The sequence below is a fragment of the Sorghum bicolor genome, chromosome 6, assembly GCF_000003195.3.
Source record: "Sorghum bicolor cultivar BTx623 chromosome 6, Sorghum_bicolor_NCBIv3, whole genome shotgun sequence".
Lineage (NCBI taxonomy): Eukaryota > Viridiplantae > Streptophyta > Magnoliopsida > Poales > Poaceae > Sorghum > Sorghum bicolor.
In genome coordinates, this window is record NC_012875.2 from 39,477,867 (window position 1) to 39,485,470 (window position 7,604).

Here is a 7,604-nt window from a genome sequence, read left to right on the forward strand (position 1 = left end):
CAAGGCTTGGGATCGTTTTGATAGTTTTGTAAATTCTGGACCTAATCTTGCTTTACCAGAACCCATGCTTTTATAACTTTTCTTTTAGGCCTTAATGATAAAAATCAAGAATACCTTAATTTGGCCACGGGAGGAGCATTTTTGCATATTACTGTCGATCATGCTAAAACTATTCTAACTAATATTTTAAATGATCTCCCCAAAGGAAAAGAGAGTTGTTAGAAGAAGAATCTTGGTTAACTGAAAATAAACCTTTACCTGATTCATCTCAATCTATAGTTGAATCAGCTAATGAGACGGAGATAACTCCAAACTCCGAATGGATGTTTGAAATTGAGGACGATTTCTTTGATGATTTTGGTAATACTACATTTTATCGTAAGATTATTCCACCCCAACAATCTAAGGATTTTAAACCTAATTTCTCCCATCTCGATGATTTAAAATTTCTTAGAGAAGTTATAAGGGAATTAATCTTTATTTTGGGTGATGATTGGTTAATAGAATATGAGAATCCCCTTAAGTAATTCGCTTTAATTCACCCTCGGTTATTATAAAGTTGCAAGTAGATTCACATCCTTTTGAAGCTTTATATAATCCGGTTGTAGGAGTCAACATTATGTCAGACACTTTTGCTAAAGAACTTTTGAAAGACATACCATTAATTCCTACAAATAAATTATTAAAAAGTTATTCAGGACACATTATTCCTAGCTTAGGAGTTTTGAGTGCACTTCCTATTGTTATCAATGATTTCCGTATTTTGCTAAATTTTTATATATTTGATGTGTGGGATTATAATGTAATGATTGGAGTACCTATAATAAAACTTCTTTAAGAAGGTCATAATGGTAAATTAAACGTTAAATTTTGGAAAGGATTTAGTTTTCAATGCCTATAACTAATACAGTAAAGGTTAAAGCAGAACCCCTTCTTGAATTATATCCAATAGAAGAGGTTAAGTCATCCGAATTTGATAATTTTAGTCAACCTGATTTAGAAGATGATACCCAGTTCTTCATCGAAGAAGAGGAAGATGATCTTACTGATCGTGAACCTCTTGATGAATTACTAGAGCCACTTACCCTCCTATTGAGCTTAAACCACTACCTTCTGGACTTAAATATGTTTTTCTAAGTAATGATAAAAAATATCCTGTGATTATAAGTGATAAACTCTCAGATGAGGAGACTTATAAACTAATAACTGTTCTAGAAAAACACCGTGCTACTTTTGGTTATTCACTCCAAGACCTAAAAGGGATCAGCCCTATTCTCTGCACTCATCGCATACTAACCAATCCAGAAATTACACCTTCAATAGAGCCTCAACGTAAACTCCAGAATGCAATGAGAGACGTAGTAAAGAAAGAGGTCTTAAAGCTTTTGCATGCAGGGATTATATATCCTGTACCGTATAGTGAGTGGGTAAGTCCTGTTCAAGTTGTGCGTAAAAAGGGAGGAATGACAGTTGTTCGAAATGATAGAAATAAATTAATACCTCAAAGAACTATCACTGGATGGCGAATGTGCATAGATTATAGAAAACTCAACAAGGCAACAAAGAAAGATCATTATCCTCTACCTTTCATGATGAGATGCTAGAGCGTTTAGCCAACCATTCTTTCTTTTGTTTTCTTGATGGTTATTCAGGATATCACCAAATCCCTATCCACCCTGATGATCAAAGTAAAACAACATTTACATGTCCCTATGGAACTTATGCTTATCGTAGAATGTCTTTTGGATTATGTAATGCACCCGCTTCTTTCCAAAGATGCATGATTTATATATTTTCTGATATGATAGAAAAGATCATAGAAGTTTTTATGGATGATTTTTTAGTTTATGGAAAAACTTTTGATTATTGTTTGGAAAATTTAGATAAGGTTTTGCAAAGATGTGAAGAAAAACACTTAGTCCTCAATTGGGAGAAATGTCATTTTATGGTTAGAGAGGAAATAGTGTTAGGACACTTAGTGTCGGAAAGAGGTATAGAGGTAGACAAAGCTAAAATTGAAGTGATCAAATAGCTACCTCCACCTATTAATATAAAAGGAATCCAAAGCTTTCTTGGTCATTGTGGTTTTTATCGTAGATTTATAAGAAATTTCTCACAAATTGCTAGGCCAATGACTAGATTGTTAGCTAAGGATGTACCTTTTCAATTTGATGATGAATGCTTAGAATCATTTAATATTCTTAAAGAAGCACTCACATCAGCACCAATCATTCAACCCCCTGATTGGTCTTTATCTTTTGAAATTATGTGTGATGCTAGTGATTATGATGTAGGCGCAGTCTTAGGACAGACAAAAGATAAAATGCATCATGCAATTGCTTATGCTAGCAAAACAATGACAGAAGCACAATTAAATTATGCAACAACTAAAAAAGAACTATTAGCTGTTGTTTTTGCTATTGATAAATTTAGGTCTTATTTAGTTGGAGCTAAAATAATTGTTTATTCTGACCATGCTGCTCTTAAATATTTGCTCACTAAGAAAGACGCTAAACCACGATTAATAAGATGGATCTTATTACTTCAAGAATTTGATTTGGAAATTAAAGATAGAAAAGGAGTAGAAAACCATGTTGCTGATCATTTGTCTAGGATATATTTTAAAGACTCATTAAGAGATGACATGGTGTTTAAAATGACCAAGACAGATCCTTGGTACGCGAATATTGTCAACTTTATGGTTGCTGGATACTTACCACCAGGAGAAAACAAGAAGAAGCTCATTTATGAAAGTTGTCTCCACATATGGGATCCACCCTATCTCTTTCGAGTATGCTCAGATGGGTTGCTTAGAAGATGTGTACCAGTGGAGGAGGGTATGCAGATCATTCAGAAATGTCATTCATCACCATATGGAGGTCATTATGGGGTATTCTGTACTCATGCAAAAATTTGGCAGAGTGGTTTCTTCTGGCCAACCATGTATGAAGACACCAAAGATTTTATCCAAAGATGTGGGCCATGTCAAAGGCACAGAAATATCACTAATAGAGATGCTATGCCACTCACCAATAATCTTTAGATAGAGCTCTTTGATGTTTGGGGAATTGATTACATGGGACCATTTGTGAAATCACGGAATTATGAGTACATTTTGGTGGCAGTTGACTATGTAACCAAGTGGGTAGAAGCCATGCCAGGCAAGAAGGCTGACTCAAGACACTCAAAGAGGATGTTTGAAGAGATTATATTTCCAAGGTTTTGAACACCTACGATGGTTATAAGTGATGGAGGAACACACTTCACTGATAAAAAGTTTCACTTATACCTACAAACTCATGGAATACGACATAATGTCGCTACTCCATATCATCCAGAGACAAGTGGCCAGGCAGAAACATCAAATAAACAAATCAAAAATATTCTCCCAAAAACAATAAATAAGATGGGAACTCTATGGAGGGATCAATTACCAAATGCACTATGGGCATACTGGATAACTTATAAAACACCTTTGGGTATGTTATCATATCAATTGGTATATGGTAAGACTTGTCACTTGCCAGTCGAACTAGAACATAAAGCTCATTGGGCTATCAAAATATGGAATATGGATTTTGAAGCCGCTGGAGAGAAGAAAAATGCAATTATTAGAACTAGAAGAATGGAGAGAAAAGGCATACCACAATTCAAAGATATACAAAGAGCGAACAAAGAGATGGCATGACAAGACGATCAAGAAGAAGGAATTCACACCAAGAGATAAGGTATTACTTATTAATTCCAGGTTCAAATTATTTGGGCTTGGAAAATTGAGGAGCAAATGGAAAGGACCCTTCACCGTCGTGAATTCATCACCACATGGAGCAGTAACTCTACAATCAAGCGAAGGTACGTTATTCAAGGTAAATGGACATCGACTTAAACTTTACTTAGAACCATTTGATTTAGGAGTAATTGATGAGATAGAATTTATCCAATTACCACCAAATTAAGTTCTATTTATTCCAGTATGAAATTTTATTCGAAAATACATTTAACAGAATATAGGAAGAGTCTAATGGCACCACGCAGAAGGGCACCCCAAGTAGGCCCCTGGTGGGGCTAGGCGGTGCCTAGGTGGGACCGGTCGGCGCCCCCTGTCGCCCCTCATCCTGACTCTCGTTCCCTGATCTTCTACACTCTTCCTATAGATATTCGTGCATAATCCAGTCATAATCGGATATTCTTTCGTACGGATCCCATAGAGCCTAGAATCCATCCTCATCACATCCCCTAAAAACCCATATAAACACATACCTAGACCCTCCTCAATAGTATCCCATAACCAGCCACCTCTTTCCCTAGAGAAGCTCTCTAATCTAGATTTATTAGCAATGGCAGACAAGGCAGTCGACAACTCGAAGGCCCTCGTCCATGCCCAGCCGAAGCCTCTCGCCGTGGTGCCACCAAAGCCTCTCGCCGTTGTGCCACCCAAGCGCGCCGCTAAAGTACCCCAGCACTATGAGCAGGCCTACTACATGCAAGAACCATCTGATCCTTCTCCTACAAGGCGACTGCTGCTAGGAATTACTAATGGGAAGTAGGTCACTACCCCCAAGGGTACTCCGCTTCTTCAATCTAGGGAGAATGAGTGGCTCTTATCGGTCCAAACCGACAAGAACGAGAAGCTGATCTGTGCCAAGTACACCACCGCTCGTCCAGTTATCCAAGGCGTTCGGGCTAACCCTAACGAAGTGTGCTACGTCGAGTATCTCGCATCGACGCCTAAGCCCAAGAGGAAGAGAATAACATCAGCACTAGCACTGGAGAAAGCTCCCAAACAGCCAGCTCCTACCCTACGCACCCTCAACGAAAAGCTTGAAGGTCTCTCTAACATTGTTAGGGGGATGGAGAAGTCCAACAATCTAAGGGACAAACTTATAGAAGGCATGGACAAGCAGTTAGGGATCAGCTTCAAATTGATCCGCAGCCTTAGGAGCGATAAAGATAAGCTTAAAGCAGAGATTGCAGCCCTTCACGAAGAAATTCAGGGCCTCAACAAGAAAGGGCAGCCATAGTTGCCTAGTTACCTATTAATAAGGCACAATTCCGCTCGGTTTGGTTAGTTAGTTAGGTCAGTCGAGTCATAAAGGTTTCTTAGGGGCAAAGCCCATCGAGCTAGGGCAATCGTTAGCTCAATCGTTAAAGCGTCTGTTAAATTATCACCATCATGAATAAATAAAGTGCCTTATATTTTATCTACTCTATTCTCTATTTCCTTTGTATGTGTTTGTCTCTACATATTGCGCAAGAAAGTATACATGAAAATAAGTGTGGGGGAGGCACATCTCAATCATGAAACAGAAATTCAGTCAGAAAAGTAGCGTAATTCGGAATACAATCGAACCAAGATCGCGCACAGCAAAGCAGGGCCCACACTGCCCAGATGTGGGGTCGATCAGCGCCTAGGTGGGGTCGGCCGGTGCCCTGTTCGCTCATCTCTGCTCTCGCTTCGATCACGGTCAGGTTTGAGTTATTTAAATGATAATAGCATATATTTTATCTTTGAATTTTCATCCGAATCATAAATCTCTATATTACACATTTTTAAGAAATAATAAACAATATTTAATCTATGACTTGAAAAATAAATTGTATAACACTTTTCTAGAATCATGGCTGCGAAATTTATAGTACTTCATGTTTACTTAAGTTATTGTGGAAAAAGAGATAGCAAAATAATGAGTATTCAATTCCTGAAAATTTGTCTTTGGAGATTTTCTTTTTAGAAAGGTAAAAACAAATTAGCTTCACCTCTCTTTATTAGAATCAAATAATAATCACATGACTTTGGTAGAGAGATTTATCATATTCCTAGTATCATAAAAATAAAGTAAAAATATAATATACTCTCTTAAGCACTATTATGACGGAGGCATGAGCTCTTCATAATGAAATCTAAGGAAATAAAAAGGGACAAGTGTCCGAAACCTCAAAAAGATAGATCATGAGGAAATAAAAAGGGACAAGTGTCCGAGACCTCGATCTGAAAAAAGAGAAAGAAGAGAAAAGAAAGAGAGCTCATGGTCCCCCTACATAATATGCTAAGGAAGTGGATAATTTGTCTGGTCCAGGAATATGATATTTCCCTCCCTGGCTATAACATCAAATTAATACCACAATCATTGATGACACTACAATTAAGAAAAGGTTGAAGCTATGTTTTATTTGTGAACTTCACTTATTCTCCACTAGACAAAATTTAAGGAAGAGAGTAATCTATTTTAAGCTATCCCACTCTGCAACAACTATAGAATTCATGATAAGCACTTTAAATTTCCATAGTACATGATGATTAGATCAGTTTTATATAATTTAATTTCCAAGTTATGAATTAAATATTTACTAAGTATGATAAAACCAACCTTTTTCTCGATACGAGTAAAAGCCTAAGTGTGGGGGTAATTTTTGACACTTGTTAACTTACAAAATTTGTTAGCATTTATTTCTCCACTAGAAATGAATATTTACTAGAATAGGGTTATCACTGACAATTTGCACGAGTTTTGTATAATCTATGTTTTCCAAGGATTATTTTAGAAAGTGCTGAAAAAGAGGGATTTAAGTGCCAATTAACCATGAAACTTATCTGCGACGGAAGGAGAACACCAGAGGGATCAGGAAGACTCTTGGAGCAAGGGGACCAACACCGACCACCAGGTGGGGCCGGCCAGCCCCACCCTAGCGCCGCCTGGCCCACTGTGGCTAGGGTTTGGCCTCCGCTTCTGGAAGCTTCCTCCACCGCCTCTGAGGAGCCATCTCGACCGCTTGTTAAGTTGGTTTGATCCAACGACACACATTCACCCCACCAGGCTATAAATAGAAGGCAAGACCCCCCTAGAGGTGGCCAGATCAAGAGATGAAGAGACAGAGCATTAGATAGAAAGCCACTAGATTTATGCTAGCAATCAAGATAGAGATTAGAGAGAGATAGAGTAGAGGAGTAGAGATTTGGAGGAGTCCCGGCCTATCGGAGCTTCCTCAGGAGCTGTTTCGTCTAGATTCAGCTCCCTCGCCCAGAACCGTGTTCTGAGGTACTTTTGTATTTACCCTTCTGATTCAAGTAAGCAAGTTGTTTGTATTCATTCTTTGGTTTACAACTCATATTATATTGAGTACTACGATTTGGGTAGCCCCTACGATTCGTAGCGTAGACGTGGTGTCTCGGCTATGGTTACTTGTAAATGTCCCCTGATCAGCCGAGTAGTGGTAGTTCGCATAGGTGACTTTATAGCTGCGTTGATTCCTCTGTATTCCACTTCCCATTGATAGGATTGATAGGCTTATAGGTGCCTGATTGGGTATTACTCTGATTCTTCCCGTATTCGGGTTATTTGCCTGATAAGTCGATACTATACAAAGTTTACCGGTTATTGGAACAAGAGTACATTAGTATTTCCTCATCATCAATAGTTTCTAGATTGCTTGTGCCCCCCTTAGATTAATAAATTATAGGCTAAGTCATAAATCATCTACTGTTCCTTTGGGTTCGATATTAAAACCCGGGTTGATCTTGGTGAAGTGCTGACCAGTATATATCTGTGCGCTTGTGGATAATATGATTATAATCGTTATTAGGGTGCAGTTAATTTATACCAACA